This window comes from Meleagris gallopavo, chromosome 1 (assembly GCF_905368555.1).
Source record: "Meleagris gallopavo chromosome 1, MGAL_WU_HG_1.1, whole genome shotgun sequence".
Lineage (NCBI taxonomy): Eukaryota > Metazoa > Chordata > Aves > Galliformes > Phasianidae > Meleagris > Meleagris gallopavo.
The window spans coordinates 120,489,617-120,510,885 of record NC_139404.1 but is presented as its reverse complement, the minus strand read 5'-3'; the positions used below and the strand labels follow the sequence as shown (position 1 = coordinate 120,510,885).

Below are 21,269 nucleotides of genomic sequence, written 5' to 3'. Positions count from 1 at the left end.
AGCAGAAAATATACATGCATTTATGTATGGATGTGCATTTGTGTTCTTCTGTGTTCATACTGTGGAGATGGGGTCCATAAAAGAGAAATCTCTATATCTCCTTCTAGAGCTTAGGCCTTCTAACTTAAAGTAGGACTCAACTTCTGTTTGTTCTCCATTTAACATCAATCATTTTTAATGGCCTGATACAAATCTGTTAGGTGTACCTTGATTACAGTGGCACATGGATGAAGTTGTAAATCGTTTAAGGCATGTTAAAAGCAGCCTTGTCAGTGTAACGTTGTTACTGTTATTAGTTGTCAATATAGCATGGAAAGTTTATGAAGTATTTTATAGATTAATAAAAAGACAACTTTTTTTTCTTTTTTTTTTTTCCTACAGGAAATCTAGAAAGAATTTTTGAGCCTTTTGAGTCCCTTCTTTTTATAAAGATGTTTTCTGTAGAAGTCTCAGTTTCTTTGGAGAAATAAATTGAATTAAACAAACAAACAAAAACAAAAAACAACACCTGGCATTTCAGTGAAGAAGCTGCTGCATTTCAGAACCTAAATCACAAAATGGAGAAACCCTCATCAGGTTTTTCATTCCTTTCTCTGTTGTTTCGTTCAGAACTGTCTGCATCCAAATAATACGAAGTAGCTGAGATGAGTGGGGTCTGAGAATTACGTACAATGAGCTAAGCAAAGTATTAACACCAGCACTGTGTTTCTGATTTCTGCTCTTTTATTTCTGGCAGTATTCAGCATTGAGTTATCTCCACCAGAAGAAGGAAAAATCATTCCAGCTTCTCCTCAACTTGATGATGGAGTTTCTGAAAGGAATCAGGACTTTAAGAGTCCCTCCAGGCACATCTCTACATTTATATTTATCTTGACAATATTTAAACTTCTGATTTTTATGAATTTATCATTTCAAAAGACACCAAAGGCAGTTAATGTCACACTGAAGCAAAATTTGGAAACGTACATCTGTAAGTTTGAGACGTAATGCTTTGACTCAGATACAGGTTGCACTTACAGAACTCCTGAAGCCTCTTTAAATGTCATTGTGTTATATGTGATATCCTTTACAGTCTGTGACTGCCTGCCTTAAATGATTTCATTTTATCACGCTGTGAAGCATTTGCTGACAAAAGAGCCTCAGAATTACTTTTGGCAGTAGCTTGCATGAGAAACTCTTGATGCTACATTTCATTGGGAACTTTTATTCTTAATCTGTGTTTCCTTTGCTCTTTGGTGAGTTGCAAAAGTAGCTGTAGTTATAGTAACTACAGTGTATTTATAAAAAAAAAAGGTGAATGGGTAAAGCCAAAGGAATTAATTTATGAGGAACAGTAAAATTTGTAGAGGTATAAACAAAGAAAAAGGCAAGGAAAATATTTGTTTTTCCAATTTCCTGCTACTTCAGCACAATATTCAGCACTTAACATCATAAGCACCCAACAGACAGACCTGTAAGGATTCCTTCCCTCCTTTGAGGGATATATCTTCAGTAAAACACTGAGAGGAAATACAGATTCCCTGAACACTGAATGTGAAGAGATGTTACAATTTTTGCAAATACTTCTCCAAGTCTGGGATTTTTAAAAAAATTTGAAGTTCCTATTACAAGTACCCAACAAAAGGAACTTAAGTTAATTATTTGGATGAGCTTTAGATATGCAATATTTGTCCCTAAGGTATGAAAAAAAAATGGACAGGAAAAAAAAAAAAAGTGGCCAATTACTTTGACACTTTACATTTACTCTGAAATTTTCTAGTAATACAAACTCAGTTAAAGGCAGTAGTAGGAAAAAGGCTATATCCTCCTGTACATCTATGAAACAATAACTGAAACAATAACTACACTTAGAAACAAAATATTGTTTTATGTGGCACAAATTCTTCCAAATTGAATGGAAGGACTTTAATATGAAGCATACAATAAATTATTTTGAGCAGCAAGCTTGGAACCAGTTCTCTATTTCACCAGGCCTGTCCTTTCTGCTGTTACACAATAGACCACATATGATGATAACATGAAAGATGGTTGCGTTTTTTTTCATTTTTGAATTTGGCATCACAGTCCCCTGGGGAACAGCTGGTGTGAGATGGTTGTATGCAGGGCTGCAGAAGTGTAGGGCAGGCTGAGAAGGAGGAGGAATGCCCCCACTTGTTATTCCAGGTGGCTGTCACACTGCTGAATTGCTTTCAGGCACAGGAACTCTGTATTCGTGTGTTCATCTTATGCAGATTTAAAATGCCTCGTGGCAAAAGGTCTTTGTCTTCTTTATGGCCTCTTACTCTCTGCTGTTTCTTATGGAGCCAGTAAATCTGGAAAGAAATGTCATCACCCTACTCTGCCCAGAGAGAAGAGAAAGTATTCTAGTCAGACCCACTGGGTCTGCAAAATACACAAGTGTCTTTTTGGTGCTGTCAGCTTCAGAAATTAAGAGAGGAAAGGCCATTTCTTAAGGCCTGTTTCTTCCTGTAGTGGATATCTATCTAAAATTCTCCACACTTCTGCTCCTGCAGCCCAGAACATGTCCTCTTGAGTGAGGCCTTTCATTCACACTCTGCCCTCCAAATAATTGTGAAACATGCGTGATGGCATTATGTACAATTAGTTATAAGAGAGCTGCTCTGAAAATAATGCCTCCTGTTTTATGACACTGGCCCACAATGTCAGAGGTGAATGTTGGGGCTATGGCACTGGAGGTGGAACCTTCTCGCCAATATCAACAAAACTACATTTTGTCGCCGTGTGACAGATGGCAGCAGGGTGGCAGTCTGACACAACAGTGTCTGACATGAAAGTGCAGATGAAGCAACGGTGTGTCATTAAATTCCTCCGTGAAGAGGCCATGCAGGCTCTTGTTCATCACTGGCAAAAATGCATAGCTTATGGTGGTGGCAATGTTGAAAAATCATGTTTTGTAGCTGAGAATTTGCTTATTGAACAGTGTGATTGTGCTCTTTGTATCTGTTGTAATTTCCTTGGAAATAAATAGAAGATGCTACTTTCAGAGCAACCTATATATATTCATTGCATATTTGTTTCCCTCTTGGTTATTTCTGAGGAAAAAAAATCTCATATATTTGTCATTTTAAGTAGAAGACAAAAAAGAGCAACCAACACATATCTGTTAAGAGGGATGCATCCAGTTCTTTTAATCAGATGCCATACTGCTAGTTACAACTTCCTCTTTCTATCACAATCTCTATCATAATCTGGGATTGAGACAATAATCCATCAACCACTTTGTTTCATAAACTTCATAGACTCCTCAAATCTTAGACCCCGACTGCTTTGAGAAATACCACATTCCAAAACCTCGCATTCATACTTGTGTTTATCTTACTAAAATGCACAATTTTGAGAAGTAGTCCCTTCTCCATTCCCTGTTAATTACACTCTAGCTTCAGTCTTCTGCACCACCATAAAATACTTGGAGTTAATTTTCTCAGTGACAGTTTCATATATCGTTCAGATCATCACCCAGACGTGGCCAGCCATGAGCTGATTAGCTTCTTGACCAACAGGACATTTGGAAGAATATATTTCTATAATAGGCTTCAGCTTGTGCCAGAAGAGAGGAATGTTTCTATGAGTGGGAGTTTACCATTTTTCATAAAATTGGCTTACATCACACCATTGCCATCTGACTTACAAAAGACACATTTGTTTCCATCTGGATAAGTTAGTAAGTTGTCTGCCTTCACCTATCGTTCACTTCTAGCTGACAACTACACATTATGCAAATCCCTGCTTTCTGAGGGAAAGCAATGATGAGCAGTAAGAAATCAAGGGTTTTCATGACCAGGGTACGTTCTTTAGTACTCCTCTGTTCCCGAACAGATCCAGTGCAGTCAGCTGAGCAATGATCCTCCTCTAAATAACTACTCCTTGTAGCAGCCTTACTCTTATCAGCTCACACTTTCATTTCTTAAATTGGATTCTCACTAAGAAAAAGGTTCTTCTTCATGTCTTATGCAGAAACCAGAGGACAGATACTCTACACATGCCAGAATGACACAACAGGCCACTCCTGCTCTGGATACACTAAAAAGAAATAAGGTGTCATTTTGAATAAAGGAAGGATTTTGAATTAAAATTATTCTGAAATCCACTGATTCATTTCAGTGCTATTCCCACAACTGTTAAGAATTTTCCTGCTGTGAATTTACAAACGTGTATATTCCACATCTACTCCCAGTGTCACATTAAAATTTCAACAATGCAAACAATACACAACCCAGTCCAATTCTCATTATAATATAAACAGGCTTTCATGCAGAATTCTCTAGCAGATTTCTTTGCATTGCACTACAGAGTGACAATACCAGGACCTTTTTTTATAGTGTTTTGATACTACAGTACAGCATGCTTAACTTTTATCGTAGAATCATAGAATCATTAAGGCTGGAAAAGACCGCTAAGATCATCCAGTCCAACCAGCAACCTATCACCTTTCTGTCTACCCAATCATGTCCCATTAAGTTATATGATAGAAGATACAAACACAGTTTCAGACAGAAAGATTCACTTTAATCAGCTTAACTCAAAGAATCCTCAACCTGTAGCACGGTAGATGTACTATCTATGCTTTTCAGGCTATCCAGAGTTTGATACAGCCTCAGGGCTCCCTGATTTCGCATACTCTAGGAGTTGCTATAAAACATGACTTGAATAAAAAGACATTATCTGTAGGAAAAAAAGAGAAAGATAGAGAAAAAAGCTTTCTGCCTGCAAAACAGACCATCCTTTCACACACAAAAAAAAAGATAATTTAAGGACAGCACAAGCCTTTATCTGCAGTAAAGACTGAAACAGCAAGCTGCTGTGAAAAATTAACTCTGATAAGTAGGCAGACACACTTCTACCTGACCCACAGCACTTTCACTTGTTTCACCTTCCCCATGACTTGCTGAGACACTAACCCCCTTGTTCTGCGTTATCAGCTCCCAACCTTGGGCTGAGCTTTCAGGCTCTCATGCTGTTTGAACACCATTGGCGTCATACTTCAAAAAGTTGCCTCCTGTTATCTCAAACGCTTTGTGAAAGTCTAATTGCAGATGCTTTTCCCAAGTGGGCACTGGAAAATGAATGCTTTGTTTTATCATGTGCCAGCTTAGCTATAGCAAGCACTCGCTACACAGCTCACAGACCTGCTTGCTATGTCCTACAGCATGTTTACATAGTACTTTAGTTTAGACGCTAAGTTGGAGTCTGTTTTAGATTAGATTCAAGCATTTATGGCTTTACTGCAATGTCTGTTTTGCCTTTACTGCAGTCCAAGGCATGGACATTCATAACGAAAATATTTTCCATTCAAAGGAAATTCCTAATACTGAAAATTTAATGCTCTTTTCAGGATTTGGCAACAAAATCTCATGCTACATATGGGAAGGAGAGTGACATTACATGGAAAAATGTAGTCACCTAGAGAGAAAATCCCAGATCAGACTGTAGGAGATTGCTTGTGCCATGATAGTTTCCCCAGAAGAGCTTCTGTTCCAGAAGCTTATCTCCATGAGAGCATTTTCCTCACAAAGTTATTTTAACTCAGTGGACCTAGATTTTTTCATCTTTGTCAGTACCCAAGCTGACCATACAAGGGCCGAGCACTCAAAACCCCCAGGTTACTTCTCTTTCTGCTGTCTCAAAGAAAAGTATCCAACTTGCTGATAGAAAAGCACAAGTGGAACGTGGCTTGCATTTCTAATTGCATTTTTCTAATTACTGCAGCTGAAGCTGTTCGGCTGGTGAAAAAAAATACAGGAAAGAGGAGTTTTAAGAACCATTTATTATTAAGAGTAGTTGGAGAGAGAGCTATTAAAAAGAAAGAACAGAAGCTGTTGATCAATAGCCATTGCTCTCAGATAACTGCATGATAAGTTCATTTTTTCCACATAGAATTTGCTGGAGAGGTTTTAAACTACTGTACACTGCCACTGGTAACTCTGAATCTATAAATTATCTCATCTATGGGAGTGCCTACTTGCTCTCTCTCTAAAACATGTGCTATCTCTCCAGGATGCCCAATTAACTGTGCAGCTGACGATCTATGGATCTCAAGGATCTCCCATAGCCTTCCTTCAGCAAGAAGTGAAGCAGCTGTCATCGTATTGTAAATGCATATCTATCAGGCTAATTCTTTATCTCTGAAGGCAGGCAGCTCAAAACTACAGTAGTCTCCCTGCTTTTCAGAGTTACTTATGTAGCAGTCTGAGCCTCAGGTTGCATCAGGATGGCAAGGCAAATGTCTGTACTCCTTTTTCCCTCTGCTACAAAATTGTTTGTTCACCAAGACAGTCAGCCTTCTGTCACCCACAGAAGTCTCAAAGGCTCATTTAAAAATAACAGAAAGTCTGATTTTTTATGGCTCAGTTATTGGCAGGAGAAAGAAGATCCTATAGATTTAATCCACGTGCTAAACATTGATATTTCAGCCTTCAAAGAGCTCTTCTTTCTTCTATACTAGGGAATTGTTGTGAAATTCCATGCTGAGAAGCCTGAGATGGATTACTTATGTCTTTCCTTTAGTTCCCACATCCTATGTGCTACAGAACGAAAAAATTTGCCATTTTTCTTTGCTGTTGTTATGGTTTTTGTTGTTTTTTCGAAAGGATTGATAAAATAATCTCCAAGAGAAGGATTTTTTCACACACTGAATCATCCTTAAGCATTTGTACTGCAAACATAACTAAAATCAGATCTCCTACTTTTCAAATGATTGTTCCTCCCTCCACTCGTCATGAATCAGTGAAGGCAAAATGCAGATGTTTCTGAATAGTGCCTGTATACTTGAACATGTATTGAACCCATTCTCTTTACCATGATGGAATGAAGATTAATGTACACTTTTGTTTCTCAAATGGAAGTGCCAGCATTCATTCTAACCAATATTGCCAAGACTCAGGCAAGTTTGTTCCAAGAAAACCATTTTATCAGCCATTTCTCATAATGAGAACACAAAGGATGAAAACAAAGCCTAGCAGACAAAGGTGAGCATTATAGGAAGACCTATTAGACTAGAACTAAACCCAGAAACCCAGAATAGCTTCCAAAGCCAAACATAATTTATTTGACCCTAGACCAACCAACAACACTATTTGATAGAGAAATTCTCAGCTACAAAACACAATTTTTCAACATTGTCACCACCATGAACTATGCATTTTTGCCAGTGATGAACAAGAGCCTGCATGGCCTGCTTATAAAAATCTACAGCAGGAGAGGTGAAGCTCTGTCACTGCCACCACTGCTGAAATGTGCCACTCACTGCCGAAATGTGCCACTCACTGCCTCGCTGTTCTCACATCCACTGTTTGGACTCCATCAACATTCAGCAAGCATCAGTGAACGTCACTGGATGCCATTTTTTCCTCATGGAGGAATTTAAGGACAAACTTTTGCTTCATCTGCACTTCCATGTCAGATGCCATTGTGTCAGACTGCTCCTCTGCTGCCATCTGTCACACGGCAACAAAATGTAACGAGATATTGGTGGGAATGTTCAGCCTCTGCTGCCATATCCACAACATCCCTCTGACATTGTGGGCCAGCATCATAAAACAGGAGGCATTACCTTCAGAGCAGCTCTCATAATTCTCAGTATCTTGCAGTGGAATACGTGTGGAGTGAGATTTACCCAGGTATGCAGCACTGTTGTCTGCTAAGGAACTAAGGATTCAACTGGCATAAAGCAGGCTTAATGAAACACAGGAAAATGAACCACAGTGGCACAGGAACTATGCATTTTGAAGAACAAGTAAGGAAACTACTTTAAAAATTATTAGAATTCTACATAAGGAATCTAAATCTTCTTTATCCATAGAGACATTACTAACATTTTCCATATTCAACACATCAAATTCCACATGTGTTATGAGTATTCTCAATGATTGATAATGAAGCTAACGAAAATCCTGATATTCCTCTAAAAACCTGTACTAATGTATAGAACATACATGTGTAGTACTTCAGATCTCGAAACTCACTCCTTATTTGCTGTTATTTAAAGCAGCAGTGCTGGAAACAAACTTAGCATGCTTGTCTTCACTGCTTTCATATCCAGTTTGTTCATCTCTGGGAAAGCTAAGGATTATTGCTACTAACAGTTCAGATCATTTGACATCAAGTGTAACCCATGGTAGCTCAAGCATTCATTACCACGTTTTTGTTCTAAGATACATGCTTTTAATAATTGATGCAAAGTATGTGTTGCTGCCACAGTTCACTCTTTAATTACTTTTCTGATCAAACTCTTTAATGAAGGAAGGCCTAATAAATCATGCAAGAGCACAATGAAGCACTTAGTTAATATGCGTTTTATTGATTAATGGTAATGTAAAACACTGCAACTTTTAAACAGTGGTTGTATGTGACCATGTACAATTACAAGGGCACCTTCAAACAAATCTCTTTAAAAAAGAGGAAAAAAAAGAAGAGCGACATGAGATTCTCTTAAAAATGAACTCCTGGAACATTTTCTGATTTGCTTTGAGTTCCAGGCTGCAAATGAATTAATGCTATTTTAAAATCCTAGTAAATTCCAGGTTTCTGTGGCTGCAGGATTGTGGAGGGATGGGCTGGAGACTCCACAGGGCAGAGTGCAGTGACATCCCTTTCAGTAGTCAGGAGTTTGTAGTGAGAGTAATTGTCCGTTTTGATGATGGCAGATGATTTATCTCTTCCTGCTCTCAGAGAGCATATCATGAAGCATCATTTTACCAGCCCCTATTGTTATTACTATTTACTTCATCACTCTGAGCTTAGAGTCTTCTGGTTGTTTCATGATTCATGGCTATCAAAACACCATGATTGGAAGCCAAAGGTTAAAATAAAGGTGAACAACAATGACATAATAGCAATATGAAGGAGTGAATGTAAAAATTAGGGGAAGATGAGGCCATCATCACTTAGATATACTGTGTTCAGTGCATGTGAAGGGGAAAACCAAGATCTCTTGAGCGTAGAGAGGCATACTGAGATTTTAATTTAGTATTTGACTTATGAAGCACTGATATCTGCTCTAGAACCACATTTTTTTCTGCTGCTTTGCCCTCCCTCACTCCTTGCAGTGACTGATAGTATTTCTTGAAATCCTCTCAATCCATCTCCTCATGCCACAGCACATAAAGTCTGTGGCAATAGGCTCAGAAGAGGCACCTGATGGAGAGGGCTGCCTTGCAGCAGCTGCTGCAGTTTTCCCAGTTACCTGGGCTCTGCACTGAAAGAAAGTTTATGAGACCATTTCTTTTGCACTTAACTCTGGGCATTTCTGGGTACCTAATGCTCAAGTGATTAGCCCAGTTTGCAAGCACTGAAGCACAAGAAGCACCAGGTAGGGAGTTCCAGTAAGCAGATATGAAGCAGCCAGGTTGTTCCATTGTTTTTCATAATCCCATTGACCTCTGATTGCATCTTTATGTGCTGAAATATTCTGAAAAATTTTGCTCTACACAGCTTCCTCCATGTCCCACTGCTGGGGTGTTTTATAGCAGGGTCTTCCTCAGCCCACACTCACCAGCAAGGCTAATGTTTGCCTTGACTTGTGTTTGCATTTTGTCCCTAAGGGCTTACATCCTGAAATAGATGCTTTCTTTCCCTTTCCATGTATGGCCTCAGAGGAGATTCCCCCACAAACTGCTATGATTAATGCATACTCAACAAGCTTCCTTACAGAAAACCATTCCTTTTGATTTCCAAGCGCACAACAGAAAACGAATGGAACAAGTTGTTCACCTGCCAGAGGAACTGAAGGAGCTGACCTGGTTTCCCTCAGATACAGTCGTAACTGCAAAGGAGAGAGGCATCGAGAATACAAGTTTGGTTGGCTGAGCCTTCACAAGCACTTAATTCACGCTTCGCAAGCTTCAATACCTTCCAGCTAAGAGAAAAGTAAGGTTACTGTTTTCTTTCTGTAGAACACCTTCCTGTGCATCCTAAAGGAACTTCTCTGCAGTATCTCCATTGAAGCTGATTTCCCATGAGAAGAAAATGAATGTTTCAAGATTTGTGGATGGGGCAAGAAGCCCAGATTAGATTTAGGATCCTTTTGCTGGATTATCTCCATAATGTAAATTTCTTAGTCACATTACCAAACATAAGATAATTTGAGATATTTAAAAATGCTCATGGGAAATTGAGAAAACAGTGAAGATAATGGTTCTAGACTGGACATAACTGACTGAGTATATTTTAATGAGGCAGGACGCAACACATCCAAAGATCTTCTGATTGACGAGGATGACAATCTTTCTCATTTGAAGAATGAAAATGAAAACACACAGTCTGACAAAATTACATAATGAAGGAGTAAAAGAACAGGGCATGCTAGAAAGGGAATGAAAGAAATTCCATAAGCAGACAATTTTTAGCTTTGTGTTGAAGTTTATTTATTAAATTTGATAGAGTTTCTCTTTTAGGAAGCATCTTGTTATTAAATAGAAATTGGCTTGGAAGTAGTGACAGGCTGATTCTCTGCTAGCTGAATCAGCTTGTCCACGTTCTTATCTTCTTACAGGTACTAGAGACCTTTCCTTTGCAAATGTTATTGAGAATGGGCTTGGGACATTATTTTCTAGCTTTGTTGTCATTGCAGGTTGAGTCACTGTTGAGATTTAATGGAGATAAAAGACATCACATTTCTCAGAAGGGAACAGAAATAAACAGGAGCAATAATGAGATGCAGAAATAGAATGAGGGAATTTTTATGTAGTGTATTTTAGCAGTGACTTTGGGTTGAGCAGCAAAAATTGAACCAACTAAGACAAAATGAATTAAATCTTCTGTTTGTAGTCCCAGGCATAGGAGAGAGTTGTTCTGGATCTCTTTGAGTGATGGGTTTCAAATGAACTTTATTCATTCTTCTGTTTATGCAAACTTGAGTACTTTAAAACTCCACTGACATATACAGTCACAATTTCCTTTTACATGTTTGATTCATGTTTGTGATTTCACTGAACAAGACCTGAACAGATGAGAGAGCTGGGCAGAAAGTAACCTGATGGGGTTCAACAAGAATAAGTGTAGAGATCCTGACCTGCTGGAGAGAAGTTCTGCAGAGGAAGAGTTGGGTGTCCTGGTAGAAAACAGGGTAACCATGAGCCAACAGTGTCCCCTTGTGAGAAACAAGGCCAATGGTACCCTGGGGTGTGTAAGAAAGAGTGTGGCCAGCAGGTTGAGAAAGGTGATCCTTCCCCTTTGCTCTGCTCTGGTGATGCTTCATCTGGAGTACTGTGTCCAGTTCTGGGCTCCTCAGTTCACGAAAGACAGGAATCTACTAGAAAGAGTCCAGCAGAGGGCCATAAAGATTATTAAGGGCCTGGAGAATCTCCCTTATGTGGAAAGGCTGAGAGACTTGGGATTCTTCAATCTAGAGAAGAGAAGGCTGAGAGGGGATCACATAACTATTTATAAATATCTGAAGCACGGGAGTCAAGGTGTTGGAGGTGGACTCCTCTTGGTGGTGAGTGACAATAGGACAGGAGGCAATAGGCAGAAACTGGAACACAGGAAGTCATATATTAGTACAAGGAAGAACTTCTTTATGGTCAGAGTGATGCAGCACTGGAACAGGCTGCCCAGAGAGGTTGTGGAGTCTCCTTCTCTGGAGATATTCAAGACCCATCTAGATGCTTTCCTCTACAGTAACTTGCTGTAGAGAACCTACTTTGGCAAGAGTTTGGACTAGATGATTTCTAGAAGACCCTTCCAATCCCTACAGTTCTGTGATTCTGTGATCCCCAAAACCTCAGATTTTTTTTTGTATTTTCTTTTCCTGACATGGTGAAATAACTTTAAATACATTTCCTTTAAATATAGAAAGTACTAATTGCAATTCAAGAAAAAAGATTGATTCTGACTGATTCATAGCTTTAGGGAGGATTTGGTCACATCCAAAAACAGACTTTTCAAAGATGTTTTCTTCAGTTAACCAAGTGAGAAGCAGAGAATTTTATTTCTCTGCTCATTTGTTATAGAAATAACAAATTTGTTATAGAAATAACAAATCCTCCAATTATAGAAATAACAAATCCTCCAATCTGAGAAGAAATCCTTGAACCACCACTTTTCTTTCATGGTAACAAAATTATGTGTATAGAAGTGTCTCATGAGAAGTTGTGAAAAGATGCAGCTGTCCATGGAAATAGTTTTCCCCTGCTTTCACTAGTTTTATTCATCATTTTCCCACTTTCATTAACCATAAGTTTGTCTTCCTGATTATTTTTGTCTCAAAAGTAAGCCTTTCAGGGATCTTCTTCCATCCTTAATCACAAAGATCAGGTACCATATTGCTAGATTACTCCCTGATCAAGCCACCAATTTATACATCCTGTAGGAAGAAACTGAAGATAGAATCATGTGCAGAGAGAGTGTGAAGTTCAATGGAATCTGAAAAATCAATGACTGTGTTATAAACAAGCAAACAAAAGCACTTACTAGAAGCACAAGGTCTGAACAAAAGACAAATATATCCTGTGAGAACAGGATCCAAGTCACCCATCTCCAAGTCTGTGCATATCAGGTCTGATGAGCCAAAGGTTGATGTGAAGGTACATCCCTGCTCACCTACTTGAGGTGACAGGAATAGCCTTCTGTGCCTTCAGCTCCCACATAGTTCAAGGTGAGCTCTATGAGAGATATAGATATATGGAGAGAATTTGACTCTCTGAACAGGAGATAGTTTCTCTCTTTTCATAATGGAAGATGACTCTCCAAACACTTTGCTTTGCTTTCACACTGTCCAAAGGATTGCTTGAACAGTCTTCCTAAAGACTGAAGCACCACAGAGCAGGCATGTTTCTCATGTGCAGGGATCTCAGATCACTTAGTAAAGGCAATATGTCATGAGATATCAGGAGATGTGAAATCTATTGCAGCCAGATATCTGAGTTGTGAATTCAGTGATTGGTTTTTACTCTTCACCTATTTTAATAAACTTGGGATTTACAGTCATACAAGAGAGTTGTGCTACGTGATGCTTTTTTACTAGACTGTATGTGGTGACATATGATGTATACTGACTGGGTAAAAGACAACAGAGAACTCCTGCAAGCTTCAGCTGTTTGTTCCTATCTGACTAGAGCAACAAAAAGCTGATACATTGCAGACTTTTGAAATAAATTTTGAAAGTACAGATTATGCTGCAGCACTCGCATTGTTTTGGGGCACATCAAGAGCAATGTATATAAACACCTTGACATCATTATAAGCAACAATTGAACTAATTATTTTATATTTTATATATTATAATATTAGAACTAATATGCTGTCAGGCTAGAACAGGTCTTGACTTTATGCCTACGGGGTGAAAGAAACTAGAGGAAATTACACTTCATTCATTTCATTGACACTCCCTCCAATTCTTGCACAAGGCTTCAAAATCCAGTATATCTAAAGTTTGTTCAAGCCCTTGCTAAGTGTCCTGAAATCTGTGATGTGTAGTTCTTCTCCGAAGAGATCAGACAGAGTTTTGCTGTCAGAATAACTGTGTCTGGATGTATGGTGTGCGCTACATGCAGAGCAAATGGAGTTGCCTGCTAAGATGAGCAAAGAAGGATTGCAGTGGTTGCAAATAAATGTGAGAGTGAAATCCATGAGAAATTACTAGCACAATACTCCCACAGTTACTGTATGTTTCAAGCAAGGCAAATCTGAGCCGTGCATAAAATGACACTCCTGTGAATAGGAAAAGGAGTAAAGCAGGGATCAGCTCTCACATAAAGTAATTCTTATCGATTTTAAATCAAAGTCTATGTGAATGAGCTACAACATTTTGTGTTTAACTGTCTGGGTAGACTGCACATTTGACTAAGTTTCTGCAGGAAGTAAAAGTTTTTTGATGCTCTTTTATCACCTTCACTTGAACTAGATTTACTTTGTGTATATTAAGACCAATTATGGTAATGACATAGCTAGATGTGAACCTTCTCTCTCATTTTTTTAAGGCCCTTCCGTTTATGTCAGCCTCAGCATATAAAGGCTATCATCTCCTCATTCTCAGACAGAGTGAGAGATCTACAGATATGTACTGAGGAAGCCATACTTTGTGGATGATTTTCAGTGACTGAATGTCCAAAGCTTTTCTTGCAGTATCAATCCTCAAGTCTTATGGTAATTATTTCAGTATTTTTTCTTTCTTTCAGGGACTGAAAGAATTTCACTTGCAGTGACCTAAGGATTTATTTTTTTGATACTTGTACAAGCCTAGCAAGTGCTGTCATTGTCTTGTTGTCAGTGGGAAGACAGCAGTATCAGTTCCAAGTATTGCTGCTGTTCTCCTGTGTACTTCTCCACAGTGTTTAGATTCCTCTTTCTGTGATAAAAAGGCAAAGTTAAGATTATTTAATGATAATCTTTAGGATTTCAAATTTGGCAAGCTGTGAGGATCTCTTTTGTCTGAGCTTCTCCAATCAATAAATTTAGGTCATCTTGTGTTCAGCTGTGCTGATCTGGTTCATGAAAATGAATTCATCAGCCATAAACTTAAAGATCAAGGGCTGTATTTGCTAGGATGTTATGCTTTTACCTAGAATGATAATACTGAACCTGGTTCAGATGGTTGATATACCATCTTTGTCCTAACACAAAAATCACTTTAGTAAAACCAATATAGCACAAAAACATAAAATGTGATTAGACTTCCATCACAGTATGAACAAAATCCACCTGAACTGTAGAAAACTCTCCAGATTTTAAAGACTAACTTATAGTGCCACAGCACTGATGAATACAGAACACGTAAGTAAATATCTCTCTCCCCAGCACAGTCAGTTAGGAATAAACATTATACAGATACCGGTAATGAATATTTATGGAACTAAATGTGCTGGCTGCATTTTATTTTGGATAGGAAAAAAACATTACAAGAATCTGACCAAAGAGAGGTACTTATATGCTGTTATTGCTAATTGAAAAACCTTTGAAGAAAAAGTTTTCTGGCCACACAAACACACAGGGCACATACACACACATGTATATAGCACTGACAATATTGCATCATCAAAAAGCTATAAATGATATAGCATCACAAAAAGCCAATGGGAAAAATCACAGAATCCTAGAACCAATCTAGGGTTGGAAGAGACCCACAAGAATCATTGAGTCCAACTCTTGGCTCTGCACAGAACTAACTAAAAATTCAACCATATGTTGAGAGCATTGTCCAAGTGCCAGCAGGCTTGGTGCCATGACTAGTGCCCAAGGGAGCCTGACCTCCTTCTCAGTAAAGAACCTTGTCCTAAAATCTAATCTGAACTTCTTCTGATGCAGCTTTATGCTGATCCCTTGGATCCTAATGTTAATGTTTACCTTCTGTTTCAATAAGACTGCAAACTTTTGTTTTGATGTCATCAGATTAGTGTTTGACCATTTTGGTGTATTATAATGATTACATCCAGTAGACTACACATTAGAGGTGTGGCACTATCCTCCTCACTGCCAGAGAAGAGACAGGGCTGAGCTATTTGGAGGATCTCTCCATTACTTCTTGATGAGAAAAGAGTGCTACAGCTGCATATCCTCATCCACAATTTCCCCAGGAATCTGCTGTCTTAGTTCAGCATTCAGTATGTTGAACACTGTGGACCATGATCTGTACTGTTACTTGAGGTTATCAGAATGAACTGCTTCAGTCTTATTAGAAAACATTAGGGACTGTATATTTTGTTGGCTATATTATAGTATCAGATCTTCTATTTCAAGACTTATTTTGCAGTTCCAACAAATTTTCTCCTGGAAATGAACATTCATCAGAAATCAGACTTGCTAATTAGTGTATTAATTCATCTGATTTTTCTTATAGAATAATTCCTACATAGAATGATTACACGGACTGTGGCTAAGCTTACTCCTCTTGGTGCACTCCGCCCCCACTATTCCCTGCTCTCCTCTCACTCAAATACACAGGCATGTTGCATTTAACACAACACTCCTTCCAAAAAGTCTCACTTTTTAAAAATTGGTGAATAGGTTTACTTCTACTTAAAAGTCTATTTGTATAAGCAAAGATTCTGCCCTACCAGGGTTAGTCTCTGAGAGAATTTGTCTTACATATTATGAGAAATTCTGAAATTAAAAGTGAAATTAATTTCTGGCTCTGTAATCATTGCAGTGGATGAAATCCATCTTGGTTGCAGTATAAAATATATAATTCAGTACTTTGTTAATAAATCTGATATGTTTCAAGATCATATAAGTGGCTGTAAGTAAAACAAAACTGAAACAGAACAAAAACAGGAACAAAACCCATGTCCCATGTCCCAAAAGCTAATTTTAAAAAGCCTGCAGAATTATTTGTTTTCATATAGATGTATGTACTTCACTGCAGGCTGACATTTTTGATAAGGGTCATGGCTGGAATTTTCCCGAATAATGCTTTGAATTCTGCTGCCAACAGCAAATTTAAATGTTGTTTGCATATGGCACATTAACATTTGTTTGCGCTTTGTTCCATTCTTGAGTCACACTTTAGATACTAAGGCAAGCTGTCATGCTGCAGGAATTAAAATAAATGTCATGGGCAACAAACTTATGCCATACTAAGATGTCTTTAGGGCAATTTGCAATAAAGCTTAAAATCATTTAAGAGCTTACTCTGAGTAAAGGGTTTCAATGGTATTTCTTTTTCAGGAGATCATTATAGACAGACCTTTTCCTATTCAACACTAAAATTCTCTAAAGAGATGAAAGGATGAATTGTTTGGTCTGGTTACCTGTTCTTGCTTGGTATTGGAAAAGAGACAGGGTAGACTTTCCTGCTGCCTATAGACATCTAGGGCATAGTAGCCTTCACTAACTGGACACTGGACAGGCAAAAAGCCTGTATACTATTTCCAAACCCAAGGTAGTAAATCTGTGTGGATTTACACTATGGAATTCACATATGAGGTTACTAGCCTTTCCTTTTCAGGTGCCTCTCTGTATAGAGCCTGCCATAGCTCACAAGTTGATACCTAGCAGTGGGCTACTGCTTTTGAGCAGTTGATTGATTTGTCAGTGAGAAACCTCAAAGACTTCACACACATGCACACAAAAAGATTTCACTAATTAAAAAAAAAAAAAAAAAAAAAAAGAGTTTATTTTAAATTCAGAGAGATTGGTGGGAAAATGGTGAGGAATCACTGCTAGAAGTTACCAATGGTTCCATAGCATCCAGATATTTTCTAGGCAATGTGAGATTCTGGAAAATGAGTTTTGTCCAGTACCTGGCCCTTCTGCACAACTTGGCACATAATCCCAAAAATAACAATAGGATATGGGTTGCCCAAAAGTGAACCTTGGGCTGATTAAGAAGAAGAAAACAATTAACTGGGAAAGCAGTGAGGATCTGGAGCAGCGTTGCAGGTGAGGCATGGCAGTACAAAACAGAGGCTATGTGCTGTACTTATACTGAGAATTTTCTTGAAGAGCATGTGGACAAGCAGAAGAGTGTAAAGCTGCTTAACTAACCCATGTTGGCTGGCAAAGCCTGGTTGAAATTTGAAGCTGTTGGAGAGGAGAATCTCACTCCACCAAGAGCTGCTGGCAGAAGCTTTCAGAGCCAAGATGTGGGATGAGGGGTTGGAGGAGGAAGAGTTGACAGTAAACCTATAGCACAGGCACAAATTATAAGAAAGAATCACTTCAGATGCTTTCTGTAGGGAACAGACTCATGGACAGGCCTCAAAGATTATGGAAGAAAGAGATTTGGATGCCAGAGAGCCCATAAAATGTTACTGGTTGGGAAAACAGGCCTAGAGGAAAGGACATGCCTTTCTTCCATGAGCTGGATGTAGACCTGTTTTCAAATTTTTGGGTTTGGATTTTCTACTTTAAAGAGGTATCTGGTCATAAATGTCTGTGGATCTTGCATGCCTTGTGGGATGCTCTGAGGAGACAGATTTTCTACTCCAGGGCTCTGGTCATTTCAGCATCAGAGGGAGAAAAGCTCACACTCCTTTAAAAATGGTGACTGGTTTAATAAAATCCCTATAAAATGCAATTGCTGTTCTGGAAGTAGATGGACATTGTGATCTTGGACCTATGACCATGGTGGTATTCATTAAGTTAGGGGGTAGGTTAAGTGGACCCCAGTGCTAATGAGTCATCACCACTTTCTCTGGGTCAGTTTTTGTGGTCAACAAGCACTCTTTGAGTAAGACCAACACTCTTGAGTGTTTAGGAAATAATATGAGCCATGTACCATTCTTAATAGACGATATGGATAAGGCTGTTCTGTTGCAGTGGGGTAGAAAGCTTAGCTGCAGAGATGCAAGCTGTTTTGTAACACAGCCAAGGATGGATTGTGGTCCATTTTGTTTGCTGGGATAGATGTGCACTGTTAGTGCTACTTAACAGACAAGCATCTTGTTCAGAGAAGTGTAAGCCAGAATACTTCTCCATGCAGTGTGGAGACAATGTTATTTTATAGGAATCTGTAGGTTAGAAGTAGAATGTACAGATAGCTATTTTCTCCTGTGTACAGCAGAAGTGAAATTCTACATCACTGGAGAGAAAAGGGTGAAATTGACTTCTGCAACCAAGGATTTATTGTAAGTATGTTTAATCTTAACAGCTTTTCCCTGCACAAATACTGCTAGTAGTTCCCTAGCTTCAGACTTGTGCTCAGGCCTGACAAACTGTATTTCAGGCCTGACTTTCTTAAAGATCTGTTTTTTTCCCCTGAACAATTTTTCTTGTCCTGAGAATAGGAAAGGAATGATGCTGTTAGATTGTGTAGGTTGTCTCTCTTCCAGTCTCTCACATGAGTAGTCATCACAGGAAAAAAGGCAGATCAACCACCCTGGGTTCATCAGCAAGATAAGGGGAGGGAGCACAAGATGAGGTCTTAAGGAGGTGGTCCATTTTGATGCCTTGAGGTATGAACTGCTTGATGGTGAACGGAAAGATCTTGAAGCTGTCATTGGGTGTTACTGTGATAGAAATATCTGGAGTTAGATGCAGGGTGCAGAAAAATTTTCACCTATATTCAAACTTAGCAGATAAGGGAAACTTGTAAAAGTCCACTTAGGGAAGAACTGTTTCTAAATTAATAGCTGAGAGGAGGAAAAACATGGGAAGAATCAGAGAGAACAAAGTTCTCTAGATAGGGTAGTTTGTGTTAATAGATCCTTCTTTCCTCTATCTTGAAACACCCCTAAGATTTGGGCCTCACTAATCTGTTTCTAAACTGCTTCTTGCATCTGCAGGCATCAAATAAATGTAGTATTAGTAACTGAGTGTTTTGAAAATGTTTTGTTGAGTCTCTCACAAGTCTTTTTCCAAGTTACTGCTCCTAATTTTGAATTATATTTATTTTGTATTAAATAGCAATGCTTGTTCTATTGTTTGTATGATACTCTGCGGTGAGCAACTATATGGATTGCCCATGCCTTCTCCTTACTTAAGACACATGCAACTTGTTAACTTATCTGTTGAATTTTTATTTTTATTTTTAATTGTAATTAAATGTTATTTCTATAGCATGGTATAAACTTGAAAATAAAATACAAGAAAAGATGAAAAATATTTTCCTGATGTCCAACAGAGCAGTGTCTGTGGGGTGTTAGGGAAAGGTTCTCATCAGAGGGTGGTGGGCGTGGGACAGGCTGCCCAGGGCGGTGGGCATGGCCCTGAATGTTGGAGTTCAAGGAGCGTCTGGACAACGCTCTCAGAGACACAATCTGATTTTTGGATGGTCCAGTGTGGAGCCAGGGGTCAGACTTGATGATCTTTGTGGGTCCCTTTCAACTCAGGATGTTCTATGATTCTATGTTTCTACTTGGACATGATCCACTCTGAATACTCGCTGCTTTCATTTCAATACTAGAGATGTTTTTAGTAGTAGAGATCATGATAAATCTGAGTACAGGAATACAAACAGCTCCCTACTCACTTGTGGAAAAAAATTAATAGCACAGCCTGTTACAACCTTGAAAAGCATTAGAGCGGGGGTTTGAAAATAGGGATGTAATTAAAGCATGAGCCATTTGATCAGTTTCTCAGTTAGCCAGAGAAAAGGCATAACTGCCAAGCAGTTTGCCCAGACCATCTGTGTTTTTTAGTTTAAGAACATATCAGTACTTGTCATACTCAATTCTTTGATGAAACTGCTGCTTTTCAATTAAAAAAAAGTGTTAATTTTTTTATTTCAAAAAATGATCATCCTAGTTCATCAAATAGCAGTAAAGTAGGACAGAAAATGCAGTAACACATAGGATTTGAATGCCTACAGGTGTTGGATAGAAGCGTGCACTTTCAGCGCAGAACAGTGCTACGACTGCAGCCATTATAGTCCTAAGAGGTTTAGCCGAGCTGCACACCTGTGTGATGGTGTCATGAACAGCTCTGTGTGACTGAGGCCTTTGGATACCCTTCTGTACCACCAGGCTGTCTGCTACAGGGCACTGACAGTAGATACAGGAGCACTGCTCTCTGCCATTCACAAGACTAGATTCAAGTTATGATGACTTTCACTATTGTCTAAACTTTCTCACCAAGAGCAGGATCTCCTTGCAGTTAGCTGTGTTCACATACCTGTGAAAGGAGCTCCATCCCGACAATCTAGAAATCCTAGTGAAGAGAGAGAGATGGGGTGACAGTCCAAAGGTATGCTTCATGTTGGAAGAAGATGTGGGAAGAATAGAACCTTTCTATTCCTGAGCTCTGAACGCTAGGCCAGGTCTCCAGGCCTGCTTGTTGAAGCTTGCTGTGTGCAGGTTTGAGCACCACAGTAAAAAAGAACATAAAACTATTAGAGAGTGTTCAAAGGGAGGCTACAAAGAAGGTGAGAGGTCTAGAGGGCAAGATGTAGGAGGAGCAGCTGAAGTCCTTTGGTTTCGTAAAATCATAGAATCATTTGAGTTGGAAGGGACCTTTAAAGGTAATCTAGACCAACTCCCCTGCAGTGAACAGGAACACTTGCAGATATATCTTGCTACTCAGGGCAGTGGGCATGGCCCTAAGTGCCTGAGTTTGAGGAGTGTTTGGAGAACCCTATGTTAGACATAGGGTTTAATTTTCGGTGGTGCTGTGTGGAATCAGGGTTTGTACTTCTCAATCCTTGTGGGTCCCTTCCAACTCAGGTTAGTAAATGATTCTGTGACTGCATGGAAAGAGGTAGCAGACTATAGACAGAGGGGATCCAGAGGGCTTTGGGCAGGGTGCTCAATCAGGAGGGAATTGCTCTTGGAGCAAAATTCCACACTCACATCAGCTCCGTTAACAGCAGTGAGTCCAGAAGTCAAGTTAAAAGGCAGAGCAGTTCATACAAAAGCCCTACCAAAAAGTTCCAACAGTCT

The 21,269-nt window shown here is 39.0% G+C and overlaps 1 long non-coding RNA gene across 4 annotated transcripts in view; it reads left to right on the top strand.

Annotated features, from left to right (window-relative positions):
* Positions 1-15,945, top strand: part of LOC146545597 (uncharacterized) — a 34,905-nt gene extending 18,960 nt beyond the window's left edge. The window contains exons 4-5 of one of the 4 annotated variants that reach the window (XR_014880160.1): positions 382-576; positions 737-3,016. This is a non-coding gene — a long non-coding RNA (uncharacterized LOC146545597). Of the gene's footprint in view, positions 1-381; positions 3,017-9,694 lie in introns of those variants that run through there. The other 3 variants (XR_014880161.1, XR_014880158.1, XR_014880157.1) reach the window with 3 other exon arrangements.
* The last annotated feature ends 5,324 nt before the right edge of the window (positions 15,946-21,269 follow it).